Source organism: Anomaloglossus baeobatrachus, unplaced genomic scaffold (assembly GCF_048569485.1).
Source record: "Anomaloglossus baeobatrachus isolate aAnoBae1 unplaced genomic scaffold, aAnoBae1.hap1 Scaffold_4496, whole genome shotgun sequence".
Lineage (NCBI taxonomy): Eukaryota > Metazoa > Chordata > Amphibia > Anura > Aromobatidae > Anomaloglossus > Anomaloglossus baeobatrachus.
The window spans coordinates 24219-34345 of NW_027443834.1; the positions used below are offsets into that span (position 1 = coordinate 24219).

The 10127-nt window shown below is 46.3% G+C and overlaps 6 non-coding genes across 6 annotated transcripts; all 6 read right to left on the reverse strand.

The window, feature by feature from the left end:
• Positions 1 to 1048: 1048 nt before the first annotated feature.
• LOC142280220 (U2 spliceosomal RNA) lies at positions 1049 to 1239 on the reverse strand. The gene has a single exon (XR_012742559.1). It is a non-coding gene; the product is annotated as a U2 spliceosomal RNA (small nuclear RNA).
• A 1387-nt stretch (positions 1240 to 2626) lies between these two features.
• LOC142280221 (U2 spliceosomal RNA) lies at positions 2627 to 2817 on the reverse strand. Its single transcript, XR_012742560.1, has one exon. It is a non-coding gene; the product is annotated as a U2 spliceosomal RNA (small nuclear RNA).
• A 1387-nt stretch (positions 2818 to 4204) lies between these two features.
• Positions 4205 to 4395, reverse strand: LOC142280222 (U2 spliceosomal RNA). Its single transcript, XR_012742561.1, has one exon. It is a non-coding gene; the product is annotated as a U2 spliceosomal RNA (small nuclear RNA).
• Positions 4396 to 5782: 1387 nt separating this feature from the next.
• Positions 5783 to 5973, reverse strand: LOC142280223 (U2 spliceosomal RNA). The gene has a single exon (XR_012742562.1). It is a non-coding gene; the product is annotated as a U2 spliceosomal RNA (small nuclear RNA).
• A 1387-nt stretch (positions 5974 to 7360) lies between these two features.
• On the reverse strand, positions 7361 to 7551 carry LOC142280224 (U2 spliceosomal RNA). The gene has a single exon (XR_012742563.1). It is a non-coding gene; the product is annotated as a U2 spliceosomal RNA (small nuclear RNA).
• A 1386-nt stretch (positions 7552 to 8937) lies between these two features.
• Positions 8938 to 9127, reverse strand: LOC142280225 (U2 spliceosomal RNA). The gene has a single exon (XR_012742564.1). It is a non-coding gene; the product is annotated as a U2 spliceosomal RNA (small nuclear RNA).
• Positions 9128 to 10127: the final 1000 nt, after the last annotated feature.

The window sequence follows — 10127 nt, forward strand, 5'->3', positions numbered from 1 at the left end:
TCATCATCCCCAAACCCTAATCTTTTCCCTTTCCTTCCCAGCCCCCAAACCCTGCCCTCTGTACCTTTCTCACCACCCGCTTCCCTTCTCCTGTCATCCCCCTACCACCCGGGAAAAAAAGAGATTGCCCCCTCCTTCCACTAGCCCACCCTCCCACCCAAAGAACAACTTCTTCTGCGCAGCTTGTTTTCTAGGCAGCAGCGCTATTGTGATGTCATCGGGGGGCATTGTGACAAGCCGCCAGTGTTCCGTCTCTTCATGTTGTGCACAGTTCAAACGGAAAATACATCAACAGGCAGACTACAGAAAAGCTTACTATCAAAGGTTAGAGGGGGGCTTTCTCAGAGGGCTTTTTACAGTTTTTCTATTCCCAATTAGCCGTTTAAGTGTACTTATTGAAAGTAGTAATTCTTTCATAGGCCGCCCTTTCTTAGTATTTGACGTTCCTTATATTGCGGTATGAGGCTTCGCAGTAGGTTGCAAACATTCATCACCCATGACTTTCCCCAATTGAGCTCAGAAGCTCAATGTCTATCATGACCTCTCTTTTAGAATGTCCAAGAGCAAGCAAACTATTCCTCCAGGAGAGGGCGCCAACAGACTACTAAAGAGATCATCATTACTCAAAGAAAACCCCAAAAACCAATGCATGATAGGAATAAACAGGTAACTTTCTTTGGAGTGGAAGCGGAGAGATCGCACCAGATGCCAATTCTAGATGTTATCACACCTGTGGTCACTGCAGCAGCAGGTGAATCCACTTTGTCCAAAAGGGATCTATTCCATTCAATTGCAAATGATCTAGATAAGACAGAGAACTGCAGCACGGGGACATAGCCGAGTTGGTCAGGTTGAGTGGTGATGAGTTTGCTATTTGGATGAATAAAGAAAGTCAAAAGTGTGAAAGATAAAAAACAAAAGGAGGAAGTGTGAAAAGTGAATGGGCCAAATTGAGGTGCATATGAAGACGTATGCTTTCTTCCAATTCATTAAATCGGGCTAATATGAATCAGGTGAATTGAGTTCTGCTTTTGGAAACTGGGTTAAGAAGGGGTGCACCGTTCCTGGAGGTACTGCAATACCAGGTCAATGCGTGGAGTGGACAGAGCAAGCTCTTTTTCCATCTCCCTGTTCTAAAAATCCATTTAATATATGGTCCCCAGATAGGGGACGTATCAGATATTAAACTGATAAGAACAGATACTACACTTGATCTTAGCCAAAAGGCCGAGAAGCGATAACCAGAATTGGTTTGGGCCTCGAGTGGCACCCTGGCCTATGCCGGACACATCTTAGGGAGAGAGAGCGAGAGGGAGACAAACCCACGCCTACACAAGACATTTTGTCACCCAAGCCAACCCTTGAAAAGGCTGCTTTGCAGAGCCAAAACAAGAAGAATGGTGCGTTTTGCAGCCGCCGCCCACTGCAATGAATCTGAATAACTCCTCCTTTAGGGCGCAAGCAACTCCCCTCCCCCTTGCAGTCTTTCCAATTCACGATACAAAAAGACGGACAGGACAGGTTGCCTGACTTTCCGTCACTGCCACCCTTTGCCATCCTTACCCGTAGAAAGCCCTTTCATCATCCCCAAACCCTAATCTTTTCCCTTTCCTTCCCAGCCCCCAAACCCTGCCCTCTGTACCTTTCTCACCACCCGCTTCCCTTCTCCTGTCATCCCCCTACCACCCGGGAAAAAAAGAGATTGCCCCCTCCTTCCACTAGCCCACCCTCCCACCCAAAGAACAACTTCTTCTGCGCAGCTTGTTTTCTAGGCAGCAGCGCTATTGTGATGTCATCGGGGGGCATTGTGACAAGCCGCCAGTGTTCCGTCTCTTCATGTTGTGCACAGTTCAAACGGAAAATACATCAACAGGCAGACTACAGAAAAGCTTACTATCAAAGGTTAGAGGGGGGCTTTCTCAGAGGGCTTTTTACAGTTTTTCTATTCCCAATTAGCCGTTTAAGTGTACTTATTGAAAGTAGTAATTCTTTCATAGGCCGCCCTTTCTTAGTATTTGACGTTCCTTATATTGCGGTATGAGGCTTCGCAGTAGGTTGCAAACATTCATCACCCATGACTTTCCCCAATTGAGCTCAGAAGCTCAATGTCTATCATGACCTCTCTTTTAGAATGTCCAAGAGCAAGCAAACTATTCCTCCAGGAGAGGGCGCCAACAGACTACTAAAGAGATCATCATTACTCAAAGAAAACCCCAAAAACCAATGCATGATAGGAATAAACAGGTAACTTTCTTTGGAGTGGAAGCGGAGAGATCGCACCAGATGCCAATTCTAGATGTTATCACACCTGTGGTCACTGCAGCAGCAGGTGAATCCACTTTGTCCAAAAGGGATCTATTCCATTCAATTGCAAATGATCTAGATAAGACAGAGAACTGCAGCACGGGGACATAGCCGAGTTGGTCAGGTTGAGTGGTGATGAGTTTGCTATTTGGATGAATAAAGAAAGTCAAAAGTGTGAAAGATAAAAAACAAAAGGAGGAAGTGTGAAAAGTGAATGGGCCAAATTGAGGTGCATATGAAGACGTATGCTTTCTTCCAATTCATTAAATCGGGCTAATATGAATCAGGTGAATTGAGTTCTGCTTTTGGAAACTGGGTTAAGAAGGGGTGCACCGTTCCTGGAGGTACTGCAATACCAGGTCAATGCGTGGAGTGGACAGAGCAAGCTCTTTTTCCATCTCCCTGTTCTAAAAATCCATTTAATATATGGTCCCCAGATAGGGGACGTATCAGATATTAAACTGATAAGAACAGATACTACACTTGATCTTAGCCAAAAGGCCGAGAAGCGATAACCAGAATTGGTTTGGGCCTCGAGTGGCACCCTGGCCTATGCCGGACACATCTTAGGGAGAGAGAGCGAGAGGGAGACAAACCCACGCCTACACAAGACATTTTGTCACCCAAGCCAACCCTTGAAAAGGCTGCTTTGCAGAGCCAAAACAAGAAGAATGGTGCGTTTTGCAGCCGCCGCCCACTGCAATGAATCTGAATAACTCCTCCTTTAGGGCGCAAGCAACTCCCCTCCCCCTTGCAGTCTTTCCAATTCACGATACAAAAAGACGGACAGGACAGGTTGCCTGACTTTCCGTCACTGCCACCCTTTGCCATCCTTACCCGTAGAAAGCCCTTTCATCATCCCCAAACCCTAATCTTTTCCCTTTCCTTCCCAGCCCCCAAACCCTGCCCTCTGTACCTTTCTCACCACCCGCTTCCCTTCTCCTGTCATCCCCCTACCACCCGGGAAAAAAAGAGATTGCCCCCTCCTTCCACTAGCCCACCCTCCCACCCAAAGAACAACTTCTTCTGCGCAGCTTGTTTTCTAGGCAGCAGCGCTATTGTGATGTCATCGGGGGGCATTGTGACAAGCCGCCAGTGTTCCGTCTCTTCATGTTGTGCACAGTTCAAACGGAAAATACATCAACAGGCAGACTACAGAAAAGCTTACTATCAAAGGTTAGAGGGGGGCTTTCTCAGAGGGCTTTTTACAGTTTTTCTATTCCCAATTAGCCGTTTAAGTGTACTTATTGAAAGTAGTAATTCTTTCATAGGCCGCCCTTTCTTAGTATTTGACGTTCCTTATATTGCGGTATGAGGCTTCGCAGTAGGTTGCAAACATTCATCACCCATGACTTTCCCCAATTGAGCTCAGAAGCTCAATGTCTATCATGACCTCTCTTTTAGAATGTCCAAGAGCAAGCAAACTATTCCTCCAGGAGAGGGCGCCAACAGACTACTAAAGAGATCATCATTACTCAAAGAAAACCCCAAAAACCAATGCATGATAGGAATAAACAGGTAACTTTCTTTGGAGTGGAAGCGGAGAGATCGCACCAGATGCCAATTCTAGATGTTATCACACCTGTGGTCACTGCAGCAGCAGGTGAATCCACTTTGTCCAAAAGGGATCTATTCCATTCAATTGCAAATGATCTAGATAAGACAGAGAACTGCAGCACGGGGACATAGCCGAGTTGGTCAGGTTGAGTGGTGATGAGTTTGCTATTTGGATGAATAAAGAAAGTCAAAAGTGTGAAAGATAAAAAACAAAAGGAGGAAGTGTGAAAAGTGAATGGGCCAAATTGAGGTGCATATGAAGACGTATGCTTTCTTCCAATTCATTAAATCGGGCTAATATGAATCAGGTGAATTGAGTTCTGCTTTTGGAAACTGGGTTAAGAAGGGGTGCACCGTTCCTGGAGGTACTGCAATACCAGGTCAATGCGTGGAGTGGACAGAGCAAGCTCTTTTTCCATCTCCCTGTTCTAAAAATCCATTTAATATATGGTCCCCAGATAGGGGACGTATCAGATATTAAACTGATAAGAACAGATACTACACTTGATCTTAGCCAAAAGGCCGAGAAGCGATAACCAGAATTGGTTTGGGCCTCGAGTGGCACCCTGGCCTATGCCGGACACATCTTAGGGAGAGAGAGCGAGAGGGAGACAAACCCACGCCTACACAAGACATTTTGTCACCCAAGCCAACCCTTGAAAAGGCTGCTTTGCAGAGCCAAAACAAGAAGAATGGTGCGTTTTGCAGCCGCCGCCCACTGCAATGAATCTGAATAACTCCTCCTTTAGGGCGCAAGCAACTCCCCTCCCCCTTGCAGTCTTTCCAATTCACGATACAAAAAGACGGACAGGACAGGTTGCCTGACTTTCCGTCACTGCCACCCTTTGCCATCCTTACCCGTAGAAAGCCCTTTCATCATCCCCAAACCCTAATCTTTTCCCTTTCCTTCCCAGCCCCCAAACCCTGCCCTCTGTACCTTTCTCACCACCCGCTTCCCTTCTCCTGTCATCCCCCTACCACCCGGGAAAAAAAGAGATTGCCCCCTCCTTCCACTAGCCCACCCTCCCACCCAAAGAACAACTTCTTCTGCGCAGCTTGTTTTCTAGGCAGCAGCGCTATTGTGATGTCATCGGGGGGCATTGTGACAAGCCGCCAGTGTTCCGTCTCTTCATGTTGTGCACAGTTCAAACGGAAAATACATCAACAGGCAGACTACAGAAAAGCTTACTATCAAAGGTTAGAGGGGGGCTTTCTCAGAGGGCTTTTTACAGTTTTTCTATTCCCAATTAGCCGTTTAAGTGTACTTATTGAAAGTAGTAATTCTTTCATAGGCCGCCCTTTCTTAGTATTTGACGTTCCTTATATTGCGGTATGAGGCTTCGCAGTAGGTTGCAAACATTCATCACCCATGACTTTCCCCAATTGAGCTCAGAAGCTCAATGTCTATCATGACCTCTCTTTTAGAATGTCCAAGAGCAAGCAAACTATTCCTCCAGGAGAGGGCGCCAACAGACTACTAAAGAGATCATCATTACTCAAAGAAAACCCCAAAAACCAATGCATGATAGGAATAAACAGGTAACTTTCTTTGGAGTGGAAGCGGAGAGATCGCACCAGATGCCAATTCTAGATGTTATCACACCTGTGGTCACTGCAGCAGCAGGTGAATCCACTTTGTCCAAAAGGGATCTATTCCATTCAATTGCAAATGATCTAGATAAGACAGAGAACTGCAGCACGGGGACATAGCCGAGTTGGTCAGGTTGAGTGGTGATGAGTTTGCTATTTGGATGAATAAAGAAAGTCAAAAGTGTGAAAGATAAAAAACAAAAGGAGGAAGTGTGAAAAGTGAATGGGCCAAATTGAGGTGCATATGAAGACGTATGCTTTCTTCCAATTCATTAAATCGGGCTAATATGAATCAGGTGAATTGAGTTCTGCTTTTGGAAACTGGGTTAAGAAGGGGTGCACCGTTCCTGGAGGTACTGCAATACCAGGTCAATGCGTGGAGTGGACAGAGCAAGCTCTTTTTCCATCTCCCTGTTCTAAAAATCCATTTAATATATGGTCCCCAGATAGGGGACGTATCAGATATTAAACTGATAAGAACAGATACTACACTTGATCTTAGCCAAAAGGCCGAGAAGCGATAACCAGAATTGGTTTGGGCCTCGAGTGGCACCCTGGCCTATGCCGGACACATCTTAGGGAGAGAGAGCGAGAGGGAGACAAACCCACGCCTACACAAGACATTTTGTCACCCAAGCCAACCCTTGAAAAGGCTGCTTTGCAGAGCCAAAACAAGAAGAATGGTGCGTTTTGCAGCCGCCGCCCACTGCAATGAATCTGAATAACTCCTCCTTTAGGGCGCAAGCAACTCCCCTCCCCCTTGCAGTCTTTCCAATTCACGATACAAAAAGACGGACAGGACAGGTTGCCTGACTTTCCGTCACTGCCACCCTTTGCCATCCTTACCCGTAGAAAGCCCTTTCATCATCCCCAAACCCTAATCTTTTCCCTTTCCTTCCCAGCCCCCAAACCCTGCCCTCTGTACCTTTCTCACCACCCGCTTCCCTTCTCCTGTCATCCCCCTACCACCCGGGAAAAAAAGAGATTGCCCCCTCCTTCCACTAGCCCACCCTCCCACCCAAAGAACAACTTCTTCTGCGCAGCTTGTTTTCTAGGCAGCAGCGCTATTGTGATGTCATCGGGGGGCATTGTGACAAGCCGCCAGTGTTCCGTCTCTTCATGTTGTGCACAGTTCAAACGGAAAATACATCAACAGGCAGACTACAGAAAAGCTTACTATCAAAGGTTAGAGGGGGGCTTTCTCAGAGGGCTTTTTACAGTTTTTCTATTCCCAATTAGCCGTTTAAGTGTACTTATTGAAAGTAGTAATTCTTTCATAGGCCGCCCTTTCTTAGTATTTGACGTTCCTTATATTGCGGTATGAGGCTTCGCAGTAGGTTGCAAACATTCATCACCCATGACTTTCCCCAATTGAGCTCAGAAGCTCAATGTCTATCATGACCTCTCTTTTAGAATGTCCAAGAGCAAGCAAACTATTCCTCCAGGAGAGGGCGCCAACAGACTACTAAAGAGATCATCATTACTCAAAGAAAACCCCAAAAACCAATGCATGATAGGAATAAACAGGTAACTTTCTTTGGAGTGGAAGCGGAGAGATCGCACCAGATGCCAATTCTAGATGTTATCACACCTGTGGTCACTGCAGCAGCAGGTGAATCCACTTTGTCCAAAAGGGATCTATTCCATTCAATTGCAAATGATCTAGATAAGACAGAGAACTGCAGCACGGGGACATAGCCGAGTTGGTCAGGTTGAGTGGTGATGAGTTTGCTATTTGGATGAATAAAGAAAGTCAAAAGTGTGAAAGATAAAAAACAAAAGGAGGAAGTGTGAAAAGTGAATGGGCCAAATTGAGGTGCATATGAAGACGTATGCTTTCTTCCAATTCATTAAATCGGGCTAATATGAATCAGGTGAATTGAGTTCTGCTTTTGGAAACTGGGTTAAGAAGGGGTGCACCGTTCCTGGAGGTACTGCAATACCAGGTCAATGCGTGGAGTGGACAGAGCAAGCTCTTTTTCCATCTCCCTGTTCTAAAAATCCATTTAATATATGGTCCCCAGATAGGGGACGTATCAGATATTAAACTGATAAGAACAGATACTACACTTGATCTTAGCCAAAAGGCCGAGAAGCGATAACCAGAATTGGTTTGGGCCTCGAGTGGCACCCTGGCCTATGCCGGACACATCTTAGGGAGAGAGAGCGAGAGGGAGACAAACCCACGCCTACACAAGACATTTTGTCACCCAAGCCAACCCTTGAAAAGGCTGCTTTGCAGAGCCAAAACAAGAAGAATGGTGCGTTTTGCAGCCGCCGCCCACTGCAATGAATCTGAATAACTCCTCCTTTAGGGCGCAAGCAACTCCCCTCCCCCTTGCAGTCTTTCCAATTCACGATACAAAAAGACGGACAGGACAGGTTGCCTGACTTTCCGTCACTGCCACCCTTTGCCATCCTTACCCGTAGAAAGCCCTTTCATCATCCCCAAACCCTAATCTTTTCCCTTTCCTTCCAGCCCCCAAACCCTGCCCTCTGTACCTTTCTCACCACCCGCTTCCCTTCTCCTGTCATCCCCCTACCACCCGGGAAAAAAAGAGATTGCCCCCTCCTTCCACTAGCCCACCCTCCCACCCAAAGAACAACTTCTTCTGCGCAGCTTGTTTTCTAGGCAGCAGCGCTATTGTGATGTCATCGGGGGGCATTGTGACAAGCCGCCAGTGTTCCGTCTCTTCATGTTGTGCACAGTTCAAACGGAAAATACATCAACAGGCAGACTACAGAAAAGCTTACTATCAAAGGTTAGAGGGGGGCTTTCTCAGAGGGCTTTTTACAGTTTTTCTATTCCCAATTAGCCGTTTAAGTGTACTTATTGAAAGTAGTAATTCTTTCATAGGCCGCCCTTTCTTAGTATTTGACGTTCCTTATATTGCGGTATGAGGCTTCGCAGTAGGTTGCAAACATTCATCACCCATGACTTTCCCCAATTGAGCTCAGAAGCTCAATGTCTATCATGACCTCTCTTTTAGAATGTCCAAGAGCAAGCAAACTATTCCTCCAGGAGAGGGCGCCAACAGACTACTAAAGAGATCATCATTACTCAAAGAAAACCCCAAAAACCAATGCATGATAGGAATAAACAGGTAACTTTCTTTGGAGTGGAAGCGGAGAGATCGCACCAGATGCCAATTCTAGATGTTATCACACCTGTGGTCACTGCAGCAGCAGGTGAATCCACTTTGTCCAAAAGGGATCTATTCCATTCAATTGCAAATGATCTAGATAAGACAGAGAACTGCAGCACGGGGACATAGCCGAGTTGGTCAGGTTGAGTGGTGATGAGTTTGCTATTTGGATGAATAAAGAAAGTCAAAAGTGTGAAAGATAAAAAACAAAAGGAGGAAGTGTGAAAAGTGAATGGGCCAAATTGAGGTGCATATGAAGACGTATGCTTTCTTCCAATTCATTAAATCGGGCTAATATGAATCAGGTGAATTGAGTTCTGCTTTTGGAAACTGGGTTAAGAAGGGGTGCACCGTTCCTGGAGGTACTGCAATACCAGGTCAATGCGTGGAGTGGACAGAGCAAGCTCTTTTTCCATCTCCCTGTTCTAAAATCCATTTAATATATGGTCCCCAGATAGGGGACGTATCAGATATTAAACTGATAAGAACAGATACTACACTTGATCTTAGCCAAAAGGCCGAGAAGCGATAACCAGAATTGGTTTGGGCCTCGAGTGGCACCCTGGCCTATGCCGGACACATCTTAGGGAGAGAGAGCGAGAGGGAGACAAACCCACGCCTACACAAGACATTTTGTCACCCAAGCCAACCCTTGAAAAGGCTGCTTTGCAGAGCCAAAACAAGAAGAATGGTGCGTTTTGCAGCCGCCGCCCACTGCAATGAATCTGAATAACTCCTCCTTTAGGGCGCAAGCAACTCCCCTCCCCCTTGCAGTCTTTCCAATTCACGATACAAAAAGACGGACAGGACAGGTTGCCTGACTTTCCGTCACTGCCACCCTTTGCCATCCTTACCCGTAGAAAGCCCTTTCATCATCCCCAAACCCTAATCTTTTCCCTTTCCTTCCCAGCCCCCAAACCCTGCCCTCTGTACCTTTCTCACCACCCGCTTCCCTTCTCCTGTCATCCCCCTACCACCCGGGAAAAAAAGAGATTGCCCCCTCCTTCCACTAGCCCACCCTCCCACCCAAAGAACAACTTCTTCTGCGCAGCTTGTTTTCTAGGCAGCAGCGCTATTGTGATGTCATCGGGGGGCATTGTGACAAGCCGCCAGTGTTCCGTCTCTTCATGTTGTGCACAGTTCAAACGGAAAATACATCAACAGGCAGACTACAGAAAAGCTTACTATCAAAGGTTAGAGGGGGGCTTTCTCAGAGGGCTTTTTACAGTTTTTCTATTCCCAATTAGCCGTTTAAGTGTACTTATTGAAAGTAGTAATTCTTTCATAGGCCGCCCTTTCTTAGTATTTGACGTTCCTTATATTGCGGTATGAGGCTTCGCAGTAGGTTGCAAACATTCATCACCCATGACTTTCCCCAATTGAGCTCAGAAGCTCAATGTCTATCATGACCTCTCTTTTAGAATGTCCAAGAGCAAGCAAACTATTCCTCCAGGAGAGGGCGCCAACAGACTACTAAAGAGATCATCATTACTCAAAGAAAACCCCAAAAACCAATGCATGATAGGAATA